Source organism: Elaeis guineensis, chromosome 6, assembly GCF_000442705.2.
Source record: "Elaeis guineensis isolate ETL-2024a chromosome 6, EG11, whole genome shotgun sequence".
Taxonomy (NCBI): Eukaryota; Viridiplantae; Streptophyta; class Magnoliopsida; order Arecales; family Arecaceae; genus Elaeis; species Elaeis guineensis.
In genome coordinates, this window is record NC_025998.2 from 111,994,892 (window position 1) to 112,019,520 (window position 24,629).

The window sequence follows — 24,629 nt, forward strand, 5'->3', positions numbered from 1 at the left end:
TTAAAGCTGATCAAAGTTTCTTTCAAACATGGGGCTGATCAAAGACTAGGCCGATCAAAAGCTGTTGATTGTTAAAGCCGATTAAAAGCTCTTTCAAATGTTGGACTGATCAAAGGTCAGGCCGATCAAAGATTTTTTGTTATTAAAATCGATCAAAGACTCCTTCAAAGGTTGGACCGATCAAAGGTCAGGCTGATCAAAGGCCATTGATTATTAAAGTCGATCAAAGACTCCTTCAAACGTTGGGCCGATCAAAGATCGTTAATTATTAAAGCCGATCAAAGGCTCCTTCAAATATGGGGCCGATCAAAGATCAAGATGATCAAAGGCCGTTGATGATAAGCAGACAAGAAAATAAAAGGGACAAGGCAAATAGTAAGAAGAGTTCTATGAAAAATAGTAGAAGTAGCGCTATACATTTCTGGTGGTATATTCAAAGATTTTTTGAATTTCATGACCGGAGAAGTAGGGCTCCATTCAGCTGCTTCATGCGGTAAGATTTTGGCTTGATAATTTCATCCATACCTTCTCAGTTAGGCATTAGCTTGCCCCACTCACTTGACTGAAAAACTTCTGCTCTATGTAGGACTAGATTAACAACCCTAAAGCACTTGTTCTTGACCCGGGAGTTATAATACTAGGCCACCCAATGTTGATAAGCAACCATTCTGGCATGAGCCCTTTCTTGGACTTCCTCCGATAGATCCAAGTCTGCATGGAGTCTTTCCACATTAGTCTGCTCATCATAATTCTCCACTCGCATTGATGGAACTCCAGCCTCAACGGGGACCACTGCTTCATACAAAGGCTAGGGGAAAAGGGGTTTCCCCAGTTAGGATCTTGGCTGTCGTTCGATACGCCCAGAGAATATGGTAGGGTTCTTCGGCCCACACTCCTTTAGCTCCATCCAACCTCTGTTTCAGGCCTTGTAGTATGGTCCGATTGGTTACCTCTGCCTCCCCATTCGCCTGAGGGTGCGCTGTTGGAAAAGGTGCAGGGTTTCATGCATGAATTTCAAAATAGTTTTGAAATATAACGCAATGAAATATGTAAATTAAATAATTTAAAATACAAATACATGTAATCAGATTACTAAACCTCATAATTAGGACTTATAACATATCATATTATATTTATAAATCAAAAAATAAAAGCTTTGGTATTGATCAAATCAATACCCTAGATCTAAAATAGTTTTAGATCTAAAATCTAGATCACATCTAGATAAGAGAAGAGATTAGATCTCTTACCTTCATGTGGGTTGAGAACTCCATGGTGGATTTCTTTTGTTGCCTTTGGAGCCGCACATGCGTCCGACCTCTATAGGTGATCCACACGAGGCTGCAACAAAATCAGAAGTTTGTCAAATGAAGATCCGCTCGAAGTGCTAGCTTCTTGCAGATCCCTCCGGATGGTTAATCTAAAAAAAATATTCTTCAGATCTCTTGGACATTCCATGAGATGAAGAATATGAGAAGAAATGAGGGAGAAGTCAAATCTTTTGATCTCTCTAAAATCAGAAATAAAATATAATAGAAAATATCATAAGAGAAAACAGTTTTTCTTTTTCAGGTCATCAACGATTGATGTCTGGTGAACATCTCTATGCTAGGACATGAGGAGACCTTCTCTAGATATTTTTCAAACTTTCAGATCTTACAATATCTGATTTTTCTCATAGAAAAATCTCATGATTGATGGAGAAGAAGGGTTCTAAAATAAACCTTAAGAGAACACCTTCTTTTCTTCTTCTTCTCTCATCAGAACATGATCAGATCATGTCCAAAAATTAGATCACCATGCCCCAACTAATTAGAGCATAAATTTACCATGCCATTCCTCTTTCTCTCTCAAATTTTTATCACATAAAAATACAAAAATAAAGAGAGAATAATCTGAAAAGAAAATAATAAGAAAAAATAATCTTCTCTCTTACCTTTTGTTTCTACAAGACATCAACTTTTGATCTCTTGATAGAAGACTCTTCTACAAGGATATTGGCACCTCAAACCACCCATGCCATCCTCTTTCTCCTCTGCTATTTCTATCATCAATCCACCAATTTTTTTGACTTTCTTCTTTTTTCATATGGGCGGCACCTTTTTTATATGGTAGACTAGGTCAAGAGACCTAGTCCAACAAGGAGTCCATGGGGCGTCCAACTCTTGGACGCCCCTTGCCTTATCCTTTTCATGGAGAGCATGATCAGATGCACAAAAGGGGCGACAAAAAGATAGGATAAGGATGGAGGAAGTTGGCGCATGAGAGAAGAGAGGAGTTCTTGTGAAGATGGACTCTTTCAAAAAGGAAATGAACCTAAACCACTTTCCATAATAAACCAAATCACTTTTCATATTGAATCAAATCAAATCTGATTCAATTATCTAGAATAAGTGGTATGACATTACATTCCTTAGATGTGGATATTATAAAAAAATTATCTAAAAATTAATATGTGGCATGGGCTTGGAGTTTCTTAGGTGGCGCGATGGAGAAGATGGAATCCTAGTCTAACTAGGATTCTTATGTAGACTAGGTCAAGCTCTTTGAATCCAATCTAAATTATTGCAACCTAATTAATGGTGATCCTAGTCCAACTAGGAGTTCAATTAAATCAGATTAAACCATATATAATTCTGATTTAAATCTTAACTTAATTAAGAATTAGGTGCATACAAGTCCTAGTCGAACAGGGACTTGTTCTCTCTTGCAACTGGCTTATCCAATAAACCAAGTAGACTTAATCTAATTAAATCCAAACTAATTCTAATTGAATTAAATTAAATTAGACTTGATCTTAGTCCAATTACTCAATCAGATTGAGTCAATTAGCAATCCAATTGCTAATCGATCCTCCTGCAACACTTGCATTAGGTCAAACATCAATCACATTGGTCGTTTAACCTTAGAATGATTTTCAATCATCGATTAACTATCTGATTAGATTATAACCTCTTATGTGTGTGATCCTATAGGTTCGAACCTAAGTTGGTAGCATAGGAACCAATTTTTATACCAGTCGAAGTAACCATCTGGCAATGGTTTTCGATGTCCAGATAGGTCGAATGTATGCAACGAAACATTCTAAGAACCCTAACCCATGGTTACCATATAATTCATCTTTTTAATCAATAATACTCAAGATGACTTCGAGTATGCTGTCAACACTCATATAAGTCATCTCTATTATGTCTCAAAATTTTGCAAATCTCGTAACTCCTCACGAGGATTACCTAGGCCTAGATTTTGCTAAATTGAAATACAGCGAGACCTTCTCTTCCTGAAGTTAATCAGGAGTGGTCAATCCTATCTTGACTCACACACCGACTTCACAAGTACTTGACTATATCCAAAAATTTTTTGAATCTATGTTAACAATACAGGCAGTCCGGCACCAAAGCAGAATGAATTGCTTACAAGTCGCCGTGGTGATCTCAGATCAGAGGGACACTTATACCCATTGGCCTTAGCTAGCTACTCTTGACAGTAGAGTGTTATATTGGTCACGTTCAGTGCAGATGTACTCTTACATCTCACCTGGATGCCATACCAGTATCTCCACACCACTTGGTTACGAGGACAACCAACGCATATGGCATACAGCGACCTACACTTGATAAGTTATCATCCTTGTTAATAACTTATCATTTGGTCATGAATAATTTAGAACTATCTGATAAATTTTTTTTATCGATTGATTGTGGTTCTAAGGACTTCATCATAATTTAGGAGTTCGTTTAAGGAAGATAGAACTTTTATGATGAACCTGCCAAATAACTATTATTATTAGATAATTCATATACTAATTTCAATCATCTACCACTTAGATGATTGACTTTAGGATATATTTTTTAACAACTCTCACTTGTACTAAAGCCAATCAGAATGATATCAAATATCCTATCTTCTACTTGAGTTTGTAGAACTTCTTAGTTCCGAGGTCTCAGCAAATGGGTTGGTCAAGTTCTCCTTTATCATCGATCTTCCAAAGATCGATGTCACCCTGATCTATAATCAAAAGTGATAACAATACAGAGTATGTTAGTCCTTCAGTTCTTTAGTCAGAGCTATGGCTCTAGTGCTACGATAGGACTGGACCATTGGTGGAGGGTAACACTCTCAACTTGCTAATGAAGCTCAGCAACTACACAGCTTATATAGCAGCATCATATGCTATAATGTACCCTATATCACTAACTGAGTAGACTAAAGTATCCTGCTTGAAACTTTTTCAGCAAATTGCTCCTATAATTAGGGTATGATCCAACACTTTCTTGTTGTCATCTTGATCTGTCTGAAATCGAAACATCCACATGTTTAAAGTCAGTATTTTCATATTTGAGTCACTGGACTTTAGTATTTTTCAAATGCTTAAGGATTGTCCATACAATCCTCCAGGGGTTTTTACTTAGATTAGACTGGTATCTGCTCACTACCATTAGTGAGTATACCATATCTAGTCTTGAACATAGAGAAATTAGATGACACCCAAACCTTTATTCTTTGCAATGCTGGAATGCCATTCCCGATTTAGAGAATTTTATCCACAGATAATATAAAGAATAACACTACAGAATATTTTGCCCACTTATAAATGCAGGGTTCCTCTTTGTTCATAACAAAGATATATGTTCAAAACATATGTTTCAACTCTGGGATAATAGAAAAAATAGGCTTTATAGGTCTCCCTCTTCCCGTCTGCGCTACTCTGATCCTTTTGAAAAATTCATTCACACCTAATAGGTTTTATCCCTTCAGGTGAATCATCTAGCGTCTATATACTATTGATTTTCATGGACTTCAATTTGGATTTAATGGCTCCAAGCCACTTCGCAGAGTTAGACCACTGCACTGCATCCCTATAGGTGATCAGATCCTTATTAATCTTATCGAGCTCAATAGGATCGTCGTCCCAGACCTAAACACTGAAGTGTCTGTCCAGCTAATGCAGTACTCTACCATATCTCCATAAAGGTGTTACTTTAATGGACTCCAAGTTTGATCTAATCAAATCTGGTTCTGTAGGTTTACTAGATTATGTCGGTTCATTTTCTACCAGTCAAACTTCCAAGTTCAACTTGATAGGCATCAGTTCCTTCTCTAAGAAACTTATTTCCAAAAGGAATGCCCTACTGCAGATGAGCATCTTATGTTCTTCAGCATAATAAAATTAGTAACCCTTAAACACTTATTGGACCAAGAATTAAGTTTATCTGTATGCAAACCTTTGACATAGGCCGATCAACTCCAAACTCAAAGGTGAGAGAGTCTAGATCTATGCTCGTTCTATATCTCATATGGAATCTGCACAACAGACTTACTCAGTATATTTTCAGAGTAAAACAGGTAATCATACAAGAGCACAATCCTGAAACAGACAGAGAAGTGAACCCTATTGTGGATTGAACCATGTCTAACAAAATTCAACTTCTCCTTTCAGATTCACTTTGTTTCGAAAAAGAATCCACTGAGAGAGAATCCAATTCTCTCCTAGATATGTCACAAACTCACTGGATAAGTATTCACCTCCTTGATCTGATCGAAGAGTTCTAACACCTTATTTGTTTCAATCTTTCATTATTGAATTACTTGAACATTTCAAATGATTAGGCCAGACGCACTCATGTCCAGATAGGTCGTCTGTAATGAAATATTAATATCTTTCTCTGGGCACTTAAGTTCATAGGTCCACATACTTCACTATGTATGAGACTTAGAACTTTATCAGCTCCCTCACCTTTTTCATTAAAAGGTGACTTTGTCATCTTTCCAAAAAGATAAGACTCACAGGCTATCAATGATTCACAATCATTGATGTCGAGATTTTTCTCTCAAGCTAATCCATTTATCCTGTTCTTGTCAAAGTGACTAAGCTTATAATGCCAAAGATAGACATTCATGATATTATCTAACTTGGGAGTGTACATTACACTTAACAGGCTGTGTAAATATTAAATATCATTTTCTTATTGTCCATGTATTATTGTAACATTATTCATAATAATATCATAATAATCTTCCTTTATGAATGATAATCATCTTTGGCCAAAAGGCCAACAAAGATTACATTCATCATAAACAATGGACAATAGTAACAATTACTTTAAATGATAATATTTGAAAATAAGCTCTACAATTTCTAAAGTTATGATTGGAATAAGACTTTCATCCCTAACATTCAAGAATTTCTCATCATTTTCAAATATTTCACTTACTTGTAGTTCTAGCAATAAATTGCATAAGACCATCGGTATCTAATACCTAGGTAGTAGAATTTCATAGAGAAACTTTAAGGTGTTATTATATAACATCCTTGATGAGCAACTCTTGCTCCTTTCTCTTGTTCAGCCTATTATGGTCAAGGCAAGCAAGACAATTCTTCTATGACCTTGCTTCTGACAGTAGAAGCAACATGACAGATTTGGATTAATTTTGAACTAATTATTTTGATTGGACTAAGAAATCCCAATACGAATCCTTTCATACTGCTGAACCAAATTCAACTTTCGATACTAATTAACAAAGTTGGGTCCCATAAGTCTTCACTGTCTAACAGTGATTGGAGTAATTAAGGTTTAACCTTATTTTGGAAAAAGTGAACAATGACCTAATGTATATGAATTATTTTAAGCTTAGAGACTTGGACTTTAGTCTCAAGGTTCTTCCACTATTTTATTCAAATTGGTAGCCTCTACCTCCAATTCGGGAATTACTTTAATTTTTTAGTAGGTAGTAGAATCCACATAGACTACACACAAGTCTGACTTTGGTCGGCCAATCCATCTGCATCTACGGGTAGGTTCATCAATCAATTATTTCTTTAAATAATTTTTAGTAATTTAATTTTGCCTCAGAAACCTAATCAGTAGGCTTTGGTCTCCACTGTAAGGATCCGGTTAGGTCCAACCATTAACATGACCATACTTGGTGCATCTAACCAACGAATGATTAAGCCCAACTTTGGTTGGCTAACCTAACCACCATTAGAGAGACACTTCTAAGTCGTCATATGATGAGTGATAATTCTATTAGTCAACAAGCACCAGACCTTTGGGTCTGCAATGATTATTGAGTTAATGGACTCATTATCAAACACCTTAATGGAAGGCTATGACTCAGTTATCTTCATAACTTTGTCATTTTAAAGACCTAATAATTTTAGAGGATTTAAAATTATTAGTGATTTAAGGATTGAAAGGACATGGACCAATTTGCTCCCATTGACTTCACCAAGTCAAGTCCTCCCATTGACTTCTCAAGTCATTAAGAAGGACTAGGATCAAATTTGATCCATGTGCACCTAGATCAGTCTCACTGAATGAAATCAGATTCACTAATTTTCTATGTGACATGGGTTAGCACGAATCAATGAGCAACCTAATCAAGACCTGATTAACCACATTGGCTAGGTAAGTATGATCGATGGGAGGGTCAGCCAAAGCTTGCCTTAGACACCATAAGAAATAGCCAGATAAGCGGGCTCCCAATTAAAAACCATCGGTCAGGTTTACCTTGGACACCAACTGATTTATCAGTTTTGATTTGGTCTACCTAAAGACTCAGGCTCAGCCGTTGAGTCACGATCCGTGTCCATTTGTTAGATATATGGATTTTGATCAACTACAACTATTAAAGTGATCTATAGAAATGACCTAATCCTAATTAACTTTTAATTAGGTTTGATCAATTTCTTAACTTAGTCCATATTTAATCTAACCCTAGGTCTAACCCAGTTAATGACCTGATCAAAACTAACCCATTACCCTTTAACCCATGTTTTATGAAATTGTCATCTTTAAATCACAAACCTAGATCCTAAACAATCACTTAATTCTTTTAATTAAGTTCATGGCTAAGGGTTGGGGTTCATCATTTTGAAAACTATTTTCAACTTTTGAAAGATTTAATATAATTTAGTGTTGTTTCACTAAATAGATCGACTCATTTCAGAAATGGGTCGGCTTATTTTACTAACAAACACTAACAATTAAAATCAGTCAGAAAAATAATGGAGCCAATTTTTCAGTCAAGCTGGATTGCTGGTCGAGCTGACCCGATAAGCAAACAGAACCTTCACAAGATCCTGTTCTTGGCTGATTTTAATCTATGTACATTATGTAAAATTTTATGAAATGAAATAGACCTAATTTAAAATATTCATGATAAGATTTATTTAAACTCTTTTAAATTTTCTAGATCGCAACGTACCAGGACAACCTTTGTACTGTAAGGGGTAAACCTTATAGCAGGACAACCTACAGTCCGTACGATCAGTATTTTATTTTTTAGATTTATTTTAATATAATCATGAATATATTATAAAAGAACCTAAATGCTCTGATACCACTGTTGGAAAAGGTGCAGGATTTCATGCATGAATTTCAAAATAATTTTAAAATATAACACAGCAGAATATATAAATTAAATAATTTAATATACAAATATATATAATCAGATTACTAAATCCTACAATTGGGACCTATAACATGTCATATTGTATTTGTAAATCAAAAAATAAAAGCTTTGGTATTGATCAAATTAATATCCTAGATCTAAAATAGTTTTAGATCTAAAATCTAGATCACATCTAGACAAGAGAAGAGATCAGATCTCTTACCTTCATGCAGGTCGAGAACTCCATGATTGATTTTTTTTATTGTTTTTAGAGCCACACATGCATCCGACCTCTACAGGTGATCCACACGAGGCTGCAATAAAATTGGAGGTTCGTCGAACGAAGATCCACTCGAAGTGCTAGCTTCTTGCAGATCCCTCCAAATGGTTAATCTAAAAAAATATTCTTCGAATCTCTTGGATATTCCATGAGATGAAGAATATGAGGATAAATAAGGAAGAAGTCAAACCTTTTGACCTCCCTAAAATCAGAAATAAAATATAATAGAAAAGATCTTAAGAGGAGATAGTTCTTCTCTTTCAGGTCATTAACGATTGATGTCCTGAGAACATCTCTATGCTAGGACATGAGGAGACCTTCTTCTCTAGATATTTTTCAAACTTTTAGATCTTATGATACTAATTTTTCTCATAGAAAAATCTCATGATTGATGGAGAAGAAGGGTTCTAAAATAAACCTTAAGAGAAGACCTTCTTTTCTTCTTCTTCTCTCATCAAAACATGATCAGTGCATGTCCAAAAATTAGATCACCATGCCCTAACTAATTGGAGCATAAATTCACCACACCATCCCTCTTTCTCTCTCAAATTTTTATCACATAAAAACATAAAAATAAAGAGAGAACAATCTGAAAAGAAAACAATAAGAGAAAATAATCTTCTCTCTTACCTTTTGTTTCTACAAGACATCAACTTTTGATCTCTTGATAGAAGACTCTTCTCCAAGGATATTGGTGCCTCAAACCACCCATGTTATCCTCTTTCTCCTCTACTATTTCTATCAAAAATCCATCAATTTTTTTGACTTTCTTCTTTTTTCATATGGGTGGCACCTTTTTTATATGATAGACTAGGTCAAGAGACCTAGTCCAACAAGGAGTCCATGGGGCGTCCAACTCTTGGATGCCCCTTGCCTTATCCTTTTCATGGAGAGCATGATCAGATGCACAAAAGGGGAGACAAAAAGATAGGATAAGGATGGAGGAAGTTGGCGTATGAGAGGAGAGAGGAGTTTTTGTGAAGAGGGACTCTTTCAAAAAGGAAATGAACCTAAACCACTTTCCATAATAAACCAAATCACTTTCCATATTGAATCAAATCAAATCTAATTCAAATCTTTAGAATAAGTGGTGTGAGATTACATTCCTTAGATGTGGATATCATAGAAAAATTATCTGAAAATTAATATGTGGCATGGGCTTGGAGTTTCTTAGGTGGCGCAATGGAGAAGATGGAATCCTAGTCTAACTAAGATTCTTATGTAGACTAGATCAATCTCTTTGAACCCAATCCAAATTAATTGCAACCTAATTAATAATGATCTTAGTCCAACTAGGAGTCTTATTAAATTAGATTAAATTATATTTAATTTTAATTTAAATCCTAACTTAATTAAGAATTAGGTGCATACAAATTCTAGTCGAACAGAGACTTGTTCTCCCTTGCAACTGGCTTATCCAATAAACCAATTAGACTTAATCGAATTAAATCTAAACTAATTTTAATTGAATCAAATTTAATTAGACTTGATCTCAGCCTATTTTCTCAATCAGATTGAGCCAATTAGCAATCCAATTGCTAATCGATCCTCCTGCAATACTTGTATTAGGTCAAACATCAATCACATTGATTGTTTAATCTTAGAATGATTCTCAATCATCGATTAACCATCTGATTAGGTTACAACTTCTTATACGTGTGACTCTATAGGTTTGAACCTAAGCTGATAGTATAGGAACCAATTTCTTTATCAGTCGAAGTAACCATCTAGCAATGGTTCCCGACATCCAGATAGGTCGAATGTATGCAAAGCAACATTCTAAGAATCCTGACCCATGGTTACCATATAATTCATCTTTTTGATCAATAATGCTCAAGACGACTTCGAGTATATTATCAACACTCATATAAGTTATCTCTATTGTATCTCAAAATTTTGCAAATCTCGTGACTCCTTATGAGGATTATCCAGGCCTAGGTTTTACTAAATTAAAACACAGCGAGACATTCTCTTCCTGAAGTTAATCAGGAGTGGTCAACCCATCTTGACTCACACACAGACTTCACAAGTATTTGACTATACCCAGAAATCTTTTGAATCTATATTAAAAATACAGACAGTCCGGCATCAAAGCACAGTGAGTTGCTTGCAGTCACCGTGGTGATCTCAGGTCAGAGGGATGCTTATATCCATTGGCCTTAGCTAGCTACTCTTGATAGTAGAGTGTTACATTGATCACGTTCAGTACAGATGTACTCCTACATCTCATCTGAATGCCATACCAGTGTCTCCACACCACTTGCTTACGAGGACAACCAACGCATATGGCATACAGTGGCCTACACTTGATAAGTTATCGTCCTTGTTAATAACTTATCATTTGATCGTGAACAATTTAAGAACCATCCGATAAATCTTTTTTTATCTATTGATTGTGGTTCTAAGGACTTCATCATAATTTAGGAGTTCATTTAAGAAAGATCAAACTTTTATGATAAACCTATCAAATAACTATTATTATTTGATAATTTATATACTAATTTCAATCATCTACCACTTAGATGATTGTCTTAGGACACATTTCCCAACATGCACCACAGAGGTAAAATGATGCAAGATCCTGTATTCCTCACAGAGTTGTTCTAGCTTGGATCCTGCGAACTAGTGCTCATTGTTGGTTATCAATACCAGAGGAAGTCCAAAATGGCAAATTATGCTCTTCCAGATAAAATTCACAACTTTTACCTCAGTGATGCGAGCCAATGGTTCCATCTCTATCCACTTGGTGTAGTCCACCGCAATAAGTAAAAATTTTTTCTGGCCTGATGTTGGGGGAAAAGGACTGAGGATGTCCATTCTCTACTTTGCAAACGGCCAAGGCACACATATAGGGGTGATCGAGACAGCCGACAAATGCTGTATGTTGGAATGTCATTGGCACCGATCATATCGCGTAATTATGCTCTGAGCATCTGCTGCATGGTCAGTTAGTATTAACCTTGTCTGAGAAGCTTGTAAGCCAACACCCTTTTTTCGATATAACTTCCATATGCGCCTTCGTGCACCTCTTTTAGAGTGTATTCAGCCTCCACCGACCATAGACATTTTAAGAGCGGTAGAAAAAATGATCTCCTATAGAGTTTTCCCTCATGAAGTAGGTATAGGGGCGACTGGTACCTTATTTTTCGATCTTCCTTCTGATCGACTGGCAAAGTTTCATTTTTGAAATAATTGATCAGAGGATCTATCTAGCGGACTCTTCTTCTACCTGCATCACCACTGCAGGCTCCTCTGTGCATAGCCTGCCCAATACCTCAAAAAAGGCATCTCGCGGTAACTCCGATGGTGCTGATGTTGCCAGTTTAGACAACAGGTCAGCATAAGAGTTTTTTGATCTGAGAATCTGCTGAATCTCAAAGTCTACAAATTAGGAGATCAAATCTTTAATCTTCTAGAGGTACTTCACTATTCTCTTTGCAAGCTTCAAATTGGCTATGGATGTGGCCGACAACTAATTGAGAGTCACTGTGAACTTTCAGACCTCGAATCCCCAGCTCCCTATCGATCCTGAGACCAGTAGCTAGAGCTTCGTATTCTGCCTCATTATTGGTTGCTGGAAACTTGAAACAAAGGATGTATTCGGTGACTATCCTATCGATCTTGAAAGAATCAATCCCACTCTTGATCTCGTGGAGCTAGATGATCCTTCGACATACAGCTCCCAAGCATGCGAGCCAAAACTTGGTTGGCCCTCGCAGGTATGTTCTCGAGATGTGGCTTCTTTGGTCGCTTTGGGCTCATCTGGGATGGTGCATTCCACTATGAAGTTGGCTAAAGCCTGAGCCTTGATCGAGGATCGGGGTCGAAATTCAAAGTCAAACTCAAAGAGCTCTATTGCCCATTTTGTGAGTCATCTTGATGCGTTAGGGCGATGGAAGATGCTCCTCAAAGGTTGGTCTATCAAGAGTATGGTTGAATGGGCTTTGAAGTATGGGCAGAGTTTTTGGACAATGATAAGGAGGGCATAGGCCAGCTTCTTGAGCCTCGAGTATCGGGTCTATGCGTCCCTCAAAGTCTAGCTGACATAATATTTTGGCCTTTGGACCTTATCCCGGTCTTAGACCAGCATTGCGCTCATTGCTGTAGAAGAGACGGATAAATACAAAAATAATTATTCGTTCAAATTAGACTTATCGAGCAATGGAGCAAAAGTGAGATAATTCTTTAAGTCAGCAAAGGCATTCTGACACTCATCCGTCCATCGAAAGTTCTTCGATTGTCTCAGGATCTGGTAGAAGGGCGGGCAGCATTCGGTGGACCTTGAAACGAAATGGTTCTAAACGGCAATCCTCCCTGCTAGACTTTGTACCTCAACTATTCTCGGAGGAACCATCTCTTGCACAGCTCTAATTTTTTCTGGGTTGGCTTCAATTCCTTGATTGGAGATCATCAATTTTAGGAACTTGCCAGCAGTTATCCCAAAAGCATACTTCGTAGGATTGAGTTTCATCTAATACTTTTGGAGGGTGATAAAAGTCTCTCTGAGATCTTCAATGTGAGCTCCAGAGGTTTTACTCTTGACAAGCATATCATCCACATACACTTTCATATTTCATCCGATTTGATCTTTGAATATTTTATTCATGAGGCACTAAAAAGTCGCACATGCACTCTTTAGACCAAAGGGCATAACCCTATAATAGAAAAGTCCCATGTCAGTAATGAAAGTTGTTTGTTTCTCATCTTCCGAAGCCATTCGGATTTGATTATAATTGGAGAAGGCATCCATGAAGGTGAGGAGTTCTTGCCTCGATGTGGCATCGATCAGCTGATCAATTCTCAACAAAGGATAGCTATCTTTCAAGTAGAACTTATTTAGATTGACGAAGTTGATACAAATGCATCACTTTCCATTCACCTTCTTCACCAGCACCACGTTTGCGATCCACTTGGGGTGAGTCATTTCTTTGAGGAAGTCTGTTTGCAGCAGTTTATCCACTTCCTTGACTATCGCCCTTTGTCTCTTAGGGGCAAAATTATGCTTCTTCTACTTGAATGGATGATGCCGCGAGTTGACATTAAGTCAGTGCACCATCATTAAGGGATCAATTCTTGGCATATCCACTAGTGTCGAGGCGAAAACATCCACATTCTCCTGCGAAAAGGAAACTAACCGAGATCTGAATACCTGATTGAGGCTGGATTCAATTCGAATGGTGTGCTCTAGGTTTCTGTTTGCCAAAAGAATAGATACGAGGTCCTCGGCCGATGTCCCACTCTCCTCAATTAACTCATCATGAGTGTCCAATCCTTTAATGGGATAGGACTTGGTAGGTTCGCTTCCTCACAGGGTGATATTATAGTAGAGACGTGCTAGGTCTTGGTCTCCACAGACTTCTCCGACTCCCATCATTGTTGAAAATTTTATCTTCAAATAATACGTGGATACAATGGATCGAAACGTGTTGAGGCCTGATCGCTCGAGAATTGTATTATATGCCGAAGATGCTCGAACGATCAGAAAATCAACTGGGATGATGGATCGACATGGGTATTGATCAGCTTTTACTATCAAAGTGATGACCGTTTCCATCGAGATAGTGGCCTTGGTGAATCCAACAAGTGGAGAGTTCGTTCTCCCTATTTGAGTAGTGGACAATCCAAATTTCACAAAAGTAGCATAAAATAAGATGTTGGAGGAACTTCCATTATTGACCAAGATGCGGTGTACATCATAGTTTTCGATATTAAGCATTACAAATATCGCATCATTATGCAAAAATTAGACCCCTTGAGCATCCTTCTTGATAAAGATTATGAGGTACTCAGTTTGCTATTTCTTTACCATCTTTCTTTTTCCACTGTCATCACCACTGCTTTGTCCCCCCGTGATGGTATTTATAATGCCAAGAGGGGGTCGATCCTCTTGTTGTTTCACCTACGGAGGTCGCCCCACCAGTCGAGGTGACCTCGATCGTTTGTTGTGCCGCTCCCCTCGACGTCAGATAAATCCATCAGGGTGGCCACATCTGATGAGATTCTCAATTTCATCATGGAGTTGGATACAGTCCTCCGTATTATGACCGTGATCCCGATGGTATAAATAATACTTATTCGGATCCCTCCGAGCCGGGTTTGTCTGCAGCTTCTTTGCCTCCGATAGCTGCCTCCTCATTTTCATGAATACCTAAGACCTTGGTGTGTTCAGTGAGATGTAGTTGTTGTATCTCCTCAATGGTGACAAGCTCGTCGATTCCTCCTTTGGGGGCTTATGGGCCAAGAGTTACTTGGAGGCCCATTCTTCTGACGGTGAAAAGGTGATCTTGAATGCCGATGCACTCCCGCCTCCCTCATGGGTGATGATGCCTTGTTCCACATCCTATCTCCACCTCCATCCATGGGATTGGTGGGAGTCTCATCCTCCACAAAGGTCTCTTCCAAGCAGATGCATTTCTCCACCCTTGCCAATAGGTCAGAAAAGTCTCGAGGGTAAGTTTTGATGAATGATTTTTTTAAATCATTCTTCTGTAGTCCGCTCATCATCACGGACATCATGATCGAATGATTCAAATCACGTACTTAAGAGTAGCCACATTAAAGTGGCTGATAAATGATTGGAGGGTCTCTCCCACCTTTTGCTTGATGGTGTCGAGGTAGTTTGATCATTTTTGCTGCCGACGATTGCTAACAAATTATGCGACGAAGAACAAGCTCAACTGCTTGAAAGAGTGGGTTGAGTCTGACTTCAAACTTGAATACCAGCATCTAGCTGCCCCCTTCAGTGTGGAGGAAAATGCTCAGCATAAAATTCCATCAGTCGCTCCTTGAAGAAGCATCACCATTTTGAAACTCTCTAGGTGGTCGACAGGGTCCACCGCTCCATCATAGCTCTTGAGTTAGGAAATTTTAAAATGACGAGGCAAAGGTTCCTGCATAATTCGAGGGCCGAAAGGTGGGCTGCCGCCAAACCTGTCATATGGCACCAACTCCTGGGGATGGATTATGTCGATCCGTCGATACAAATCCTAGAAACACCAATCATCATCGGGAACCTGGTCTGTGTAGGCTCCCAACTGATAAGGAGATTGTTGATCGGAGGTTGAATCATGCCCCAATGGGAGACTAGGAGGTCACCGCCATCTGGGTTTCGAGTGCAGGGGATGGCTTTGGTGGGTCTGTCGTCCCCTAAGGGCTTGAGGAACATCTCCTGGTTGGTCTGGTAATGGAGCTGTTGCTTGTGGCGCTGGGTCTGGTGGTGGCACCACTGAGGGTGGGGTCGGAGCGGCTTGATGAGTTGGTGGCGCTATCGACACAGGTGCCGAGGGGGTCTGCATTGACTGGGCAGCAGTCGTTAGAGTTTGAACCTATCGAAATAGTAAGTCGAATTGCTCCACCGTCATCGCTGCTGGTAGCGAGAGCAGAGGTTTTTCTGCAACAGCCAATGGAGCAGCATGGTTAGCTTGGCTTTGCACCAGCTGTGCTGTAGCATTGGTGTAGTGGGATGATGTTCTTCGTAGTGCCATGGTCATCGTGCTTTGATCTGCACTCCTCCGAATTGGGGCAAAAAATTATGCCCCCCTTCCTCTAGTGCCAAATCTATTGGTGCGAGATATTGATCGATGCCAGAGAAGGTGAAGACAGTTGAGATTGATACGCTCCGAAGGAAAATCTACAAGTAAAAGTTCTGACTGGAGGTGGCTCCAATGAAAATCCTCTGATGCTCAAGTCAGTATCTCGTTTAACAGAGGGAGGAGCGTAAGAGGCAGAGTAATGGCTTACCTTGGGATCTCCTTTTTTCACCTTCCCTTATAGTTGGAGCCTAGAGGTTGTTAGGTTTTGATTCGTAGGCTATCGGGCTAGGTCTCCTGCTATCTGTCTGTCGTTCAGATTGTTAGTCGTGGGTGTTTGCCATGATGTATGGCCATGTACTAGTGGCCCGTCAGGATATCCTATCTACCATGTTTTGAAAATTTGTTGGGATTCCATCAGGGGGTCTTGGCCGTCATGTTCTGAGAGTTTGTTAGGATCCCATTAGGTCACGTGCGGGTAATCTACATGCCTGGATCATCGAGAAGAGTCTGAGGTTGTGTTGGTAGTGTTAGGTGAGCCATCAGGGGTGGTCTGTAGGTAGTTTGCCGGAAGGGAGGACACAAGGTGCGAAATCTAAGTGCCACTGAGGATTGCTCGATAACAAACTCCAGCTCAGGAAGGGATGCTTCGTTGGTTTGCACTTTGGCAGGTATCCCTAAAAATTAGACTTTGATGGATCGGGCACTCGGGGGCATGCCATGGCATCGAAGAGGATCCATCATGTTTTGCCGATGAGTCCTCAATATCCACCTCCTCTCAGACCTGGCTATCCGAGAGTCAAGCATGGGCACTGGGATCGACCATGAGCCAGGCCTGGTTTTGTGCTCTCCAAAATTGGGCCTGGTCATTCTGGGTCCTGCGCTTCTTCACATTCGTGGGCCATGCAGATTTTCCTCCAACAAAATTGTTGTTGCAAAAGTTTTATGAAGTCTAACATCTAAGTTTGATCATGTTATTGTTGCAATTGAGGAGTCCAAAGACCTAGCTACTTTTTCATTTGATGAACTAATGAATTTTTTTCAAGCTCCGGAAGCAAGATTGAACAGAACACTTGAAAAGAGTGAAGAAAAGGATTTTTAGGTTAATTGGGAGGTAGCCACTCAAATTGACAAAGTAGCAGGTAGAGCTCGAGGCAAATATGGTTTTTATGGAAGAGGCCATGGTAGAGGTCTATCTGCTATGCAGTTTGTGCAAAAGAAGTCATTCAATCAGAGGAATGTTGTTCAATGTAATCACTATAAGAAGTTTGGACATATAGAGGCGAATTGCTAGAGCAAAAAAAAATAATGTAATCATTGTAAGAAGTTTGGACATATGGAGGTGAATTGCTAGAGCAAAAAAAAATAAGCAAGTTATGGAGAAGAAGATCAAGAGGAAAGTAAGTTGTTCATGACCTATTTATATTTGCATGAAATTACAAGGGATGTTTGGTTTGTGGATAGTGGCTACTCCAACCATATGTCAGGCAAGAGATTAGGGCTAGAAATGGGCCGGGCCACACCTCTACCTGAGTCTGGTCCGAAATTTTTTTTTGGGCTTCAAGCTGAGCTTAAACCTGAAATTTTTTGAAAAAGTCCAGCCTAGGCCCGGCTCAAGCCCAAACCTAAGCCTAGCCCGAAACCAATTAGACCAGCCAAAGAAAAAAATTTACTATGATACGCTACCTATAGTGGAACCCCTCGATCGCTGCCGGCACTCTTCTCCCCTACCATGACTCTATCGTTCGCTCCAATCACTCCCTTACCACCGACCTCATAGTTGTCAAACACTCGCACTCCATGTACTATCTTCGAAAAGATCATGAAAAAGATTCGAGAATCGATTAGATCCAAATAAAAAAAAAATCAAGAATTAATATCCAGAACAAAAAATCAAGAAAAAATTAAAGATTTAAGAAACTAACTATTCCAAAAGCCCTCCATAGTGGCCGCCTTGTTTCATGCTAAAAAATGAGGAGGAAAAAAGAAACAAATCTCCTTCACCGATGGGAATCTTGTCATTCCTGGAAGGGATAGAAGAGGGTGGAGAATAATGCTGATCTGAAAATAAAAATAACTAACAGAGGAGAGGAAGAAATCTCTTTGCTTTTTAATCCCCCCCCGCAACTTTTCCATTTGCTCTCTGCCTAGGTTTCAATACCCACTAACTTCTTATCATATCCCACTTTTGCTCTCACCAATCTATGGCTAAAAGCGACCTATGGTGGAGAAAATATATATATATATATACTATATTTAAGTGATAGACTGAATCGTGGCCGTTGTTTGGCTTAGATTGCTCCCTCTTTGGCCTTGAAAATGACAACGGCCAGGTTCCATAAATAGAGACAGTGGAGCCCATACTAAGACTTGAGCTTGATCATCTACAACACTCAGATCAAATATTGGAATCCAATCAGACGGTTGAGATTACTTAGGATTATCTGATTTCAACCGGGCTTAAAATCGAGCTTTGAATGGGCTCGAGTTTGGATCGGGCTGGGGCCAGGCCAAAGGTACATCTGAGCCCGGCCCGAAAATTAAATGGGCTCTTAATGTCAGCCCAATTCTGATCCAATTTTTTTCAGACCGAGCCCAAAGCCCAATTCAAAGTCGGCCTATCTTGATAGGCCTTGGGCTGGCCTAAGTCTTGGGCCAGCCCGGACCCAATTCTAGCCCTACAAGAGATCAATGTTTAGAGAGCTTGATGAGTCACACAAGATGCAAGTCAGACTTGGAGATGATAAGCAGCTTCAAGTTGAAGGAAAAGGAACAGTTGCAGTCAAGACCAATCATGGTAAAGTAAAACTAATCCATGAAAGCAGTAGGGGAAGCATGATTTCTTGTTAGTTTGTTTATTTGTTGATGACATGATTTACATTGGATCATCTTATTCTCTTGTTACTAATTTTAAAGCTTGTATGATGAGATAGTTTGAGAAGATAGATTTAGGTGTGCTGCATTTTTTTCTTGAGCTGGAAGTGAAGCAAGGAAAAAATGGAGTCTTTATTTCACAAAAGAAATGTGCATTAGATCTTTTTGGAAGATTCAATATGCTTAATTGCAACATGGCTGCAACACCAATGAATGTGACTAAGAAATTAACTACAGCTTGATGATGGCACAGAAAAAGCAGATGGAAGATACTATCAAAACTTGGTTGGTGGTTTGATTTATCTAACACATACTTGATCAAATATTTTATTTTCTGTTAATGTTGTTTCCAAGTTTATGCATAATCCAACAAAACACCACCCTAGGGCAGCCAAAAGAATTTTGAGAAACATTGCAGCAACAGTTGACTATGGGATTTGGTATACTATAGTTTCTAATTTTAAATTAATTGGCTTCTCTAAAAAGTGACTAGGCTAATCCTTTAGATGATAGAAGGAGCACTTATGAAAATTTTTCGGTCTTTATTTTGGAGCAGTCTTTTGGAGCTCAAACAAGTAACCAATAGTAGTCTTGTCATCAACAGAGGCTGAATACATGGCTGCAACTTCCTCTGCATATCAAGCAAGCTATGTAGCTTAAAAGATTACTAGTAGAACTTTAATCAAGAGTAAAAGGGAGCTAATAAAATATTTTGTGATAATAATAGATCGACAATAGTATTGTCAAAGAACCCAACTTTTCATGGGAGAACCAAGCACATATATATACAGAACCATTTCATTCGAGAGCTGATAGCAAATGGCAATATCAACCTAAAGTTTTGCAAGCACAAATGAACAAGTTTCAGATATTTTAACCAAGTCACTTCCTTAAGAAAAGCATGTGTTATTCGAGTTGGAACTAGGAGTTTACATTTTTGAATCAAGGGGGAGTGTTAAAGTGTGATTCAAGAATTTACTTGTGTCTCATATGTCTTTGAATAAATGTTTGCAATTCAAAAAGTAGTTATTGAATTGTTGAGATCATGCAGGAGTGGTTTGAGTTGTTGAGTATATTTAGCAAATCAGTTTCTACATAAGCCTATATGTAGGCAATATTTTCAGTGAATGTGTGCAGTAATTTTTAATTATCCTCTTTCCAGACACAAAAATATCTCTATTTATTTCCTCTATTTTCATGTTCAGCTATATATTAATTAGTTTTTTTTTTTTTAAGTCTCTCTTGTGATCATTTCCCAGTCTTCCTGATTCCAACATGCTTTTCATCTTGGCCAATCATGTTCTTTCAAGAGTACTCAAGCAACTTGGATACTGGGATTATTAAGGACATTGGAGGAAATAAGTTTTTCAATAGAATCAAAAGCTTATAGTTTGCAGCTGACAAACTTCTACTTTGCATATCATCATGGCTGAAAGCAATCCTACATGGACTTGAAGGTGTATCTAGCTTCAACATAAACTTCCATAAGAGCTAGATTTTGTGTATTGAGATTGATAAGGGTGAGGCAAGAAGTTCTGCTGGTCTGACGAACTGTAGGAAAGATTTCTAATGTAGGTACAATTTGTCATTCCAACATTTTTGCTCGACAGCTTAGCTTGCCAATCAAATGATGATATGTATCTGGTGAAATCAATGGTGAATCAAATCTAAAAATAATTAGCAAATTTTTATAGCCTAGAGCGATCTTTATCCTCTCAAAAAAGCATATCATAACTGACTAGTAGATAAAGCAAATGCTTAAATCACAGTGCACTTAATAAAGCATATCTTCACCACCCCAATCAATGAATAAAGAAAGAGCTTGACAATGCTCATCCACTAATCTTATAATCTCAATCACAAAGATTCTTATACTCACTTCTATAAATATCAGGCATAAGAGACCCTTAGGTATGATGAGAAAACTTCCACATATAATACTTCTCGCTCACACTTCTCCTTCTTCCTCTCAAAACTCTACTTGATTTAAGCATCAAAATATTCCTGCCGGATATATCTATCCTGTTAGATCATATTTTGAGCAGTAATAGATTGGTGTTAAATGAAGGATCCTCTTCTTTTAAGGATTTCATACAAATTTGAGAGTGATGAAATCTCGACAGAACAACCACTATTCCACCAATCAGCCCCAATAGAAGTTCCATAAATTCCAGCCTATCCTTTGGTAGTCTCTGACTGTACAGCCAGCTCTCAAAATAGTGATGATGAAGTAGTTTAATTTGTCATCGAACAAGTATAGAATCTAATGGAGATAGTTTGAGGAAAGTACAAAGCTTGGGACCCAACTATGGTGATGTATTTGCAAAATGAAAAGGAGATTTTCTCTACTTCGATAAGTTTAAAATTTTGTAGATACCTCCAGAAAAAATATGAAGGCAAACATTCTCTTTAAATTAGCCAACTTAGAATACTCTGACTTGAGTAGAACTACCTATTTCAAAGTATTTGATAGATCAAGCATCGACGAAACTCATGACCAAGTACTCCAAGTAATGTCCGAGCAGAATTGGATGGATCCCATCATCAATTATCTCAAGAAAATGATTCTCTTTATCAATTAATTAGGAGGAGGCTCATAGACTTATTCATCAAGCAACTCAGTATATTTTGATTGGAGAGCAATTATATAAGAGGTCTTTTACATTATCATACCTTAAATGCCACTGATCCACCAAAGCTAGATATGCCCTTTGAGAAGTCTGTAAAGGTATATGTTCCTTGGAGGGTATGGTCCTTATGCATAAAGTACTAAAGCAAGGATATTATTGGCTCACACTATAGAAAGATGCAGCTCAATTCACTAAAAAATTTCAAAGGCATGCCAATGTTCTACATTGACTAGTTGTGGAGTTGGCCCTAATCAGTATTTCATGGCCATTTGTCTAATGGATAATGGACATCCTAGGTTCTTTCCCACAAGCTACTGGGTAGGAAAAGTTCTTCATTGTCACTGTTGACTACTGCACAAAATAGATTAGGGCAAAATCTTTAGCTTGGATTATCAAGGAGATCACGTGGAGCTTCATTAAGAAGTTCATCATCTACCAATTCAAAATTTCTTGGGTCCTCTTCATTGACAACAGCCAACTATGTGACAATGCCTAATTCAAAAAATTCTACTTCAAACTTGACATCGACTAATAGCTCACTTTGGTCAATCACCCTCAATTCAATGAAAAAGCCGAGGTAATTAACCATGCCATTTTGTATGGCTTGAAGATTAAACTTGATCAAGCTAAGGGCCTCTAGGTGGATGAGCTGTCCAATATTCTATAGGCATATCATACCACACATTAGACTCTAACCAAGAAAACACTTTTCAATCTCTCTATGGTATTGAAGCCATCATTCTTGTGGAGATTGGCATTCCACTCTATCGGATGGAGACATATGATGACCCAGCTAAAAATCACCATGTTGATCTAGATTTGCTAGATGAAACTCGAGAATATGCTTGTATCAAGATAGTCGCTTATCAACATTAAGCAACTCAATACTGTGGGGTTAAACCAAAGTTCTTCTGACAAGGGTATCTCATCCTTCGAAAAGCCAAGATGACCCGATAAGGTGATAGTGGAAAGCTTGTGCCTAAATAGGAAGGACTATAGCAAATTATAGAGATCATTTGACCCGGCATATATTAACTTGAACAACTCAATAGAACATGAAGATTTCAGATATGGAATTCTAATAACCTGTAAGTAAGAGTTAAAATTTTAAAATCTATGAGACTTTATTATTGATAATAAATGAAGTTTGCCTTGTGTACCAAAAAATAGCCAAATAATGCAGGTCAGACATATCGACTATTGACTAAGGAATCTTGTACAGTAATCAGGGGTGTGCAAGAAAATTGGTCAAGCTACAAAACCAATCTGAACTGGTTATGTTAGTTTGGTTTGAGTTGGTTTTTTCCACATTGAGTTCAATTTTAGTTTGCAAAATTTTGAAACTAAAAAATTTGGTTTTGTTTCTATTTAAGTCTTTAAAATCTGATTTAAATCGATTCGATCTGTATATATATAAAAGGTGGTTCATCATTTGTGTTGATCATCCCACTTGTTAGAAAATAGGTAGGGTTGCATGTATAGATTTCAAAATAATTTTGAATGACAGTGAAAACGAATCTAGATTAAACCTTTTAACCCTATATGCATTAGATCAAATTTAATACTACCCGTACCCAGATCTAAAATATGCATGTAATCTAAAAATTAAAAATTAAAAATATTGAGATCGAATTTCAATATCTTGAGTGGATCGAACTATACCATAGTCGATGATCGTAGATCTGAACGGTTCCTCTAGCCACGCACATGCCTGGCCTGCATTGGTTTTTACTGTTAGATTTGTACCCTAGAAGTCAATTATTGGCAACATATTATATAATTTCAGGATTTAAATTTGTATGTATAATTTTTTATTATCAATAAAAAACTTTTTCATTCCAATTATGTTTATGTATCCATGATTTGTTCTAGAAAATAACAAAGATGATTTTCATATATTCTTAAAGTCTTAAACATTTGAGATATACATTAATTAGTGATTAATTTCTAAAACTCTCGATCAAAAGATCGTCATGGAGGATAGTGATCAATTTATTTGAGATCGATGCATGATTCACCTCCCTTATGGATAGATGAGTCTCGGATCTATGGTGTAGAGACATTGAGATAAAGGTATGGGTGGTTGTTAGAGAACAACTTGCACTGAGCATGATCAATATGAGAATGAGAACTATATGGATATCTACTCACTCATCAGTGATCTTCTCGATGCTATAGTGGTGTGAGTGGTCCTTTGACCTATGATATCATTGGCTATTCACAACGAGTTTACTGAGTTTGACTGCATATTTTTTTTGATCCCTAGCCATTCGAGTCCTTGCTGTGTATGTTTGCTTCAGTAGGTTCAGGTTCACTATTTGAAATAGGATGCACCTAGATGGGATCTATCGATCTTGGTAGAAAAGAAGAAGTCCTATGCGATTTGTGAGACTGAGTTCAGAAAATTTTTGGTCAAAGCAAGTGTGAATACTGAAAAGAGTTTTCACAAGATTCATAAATGAACTCAAGTCAAGTCAATCTTGCATTTGACTGACAATGGGGTTTGACGAGTTCTCCATGACCTCTATCAAGTTGGGACTCATGATAAGAGGACTGAATCATATGATAATTGTACTTAGGGGTTCATACTTTCATTCTACTAGGTTGCTACTACATACTGCTAGGTGTCACTAATGGATTGTGAGACTCATCGGGCATCATCTTGATGATCGATGACTCTCAAAGGGTAGAATTAAAAATATTTTAATCCATCGAAAAGAGTTTCGATGATATTATCATGGAGATCACAATATATCTCACTACAAGATAGAATGGAACCTATGGAGTCACACATTAATGAATTTAATCTCGAATTTATCAATTAAGCTTATGAAGTTTCAATTGGGTTAGGATTTATTGAAATTCTATTAGATTTATGAGAACCATGCTAGCACATGGTTAAACCTAATTCTTCTCAAGATT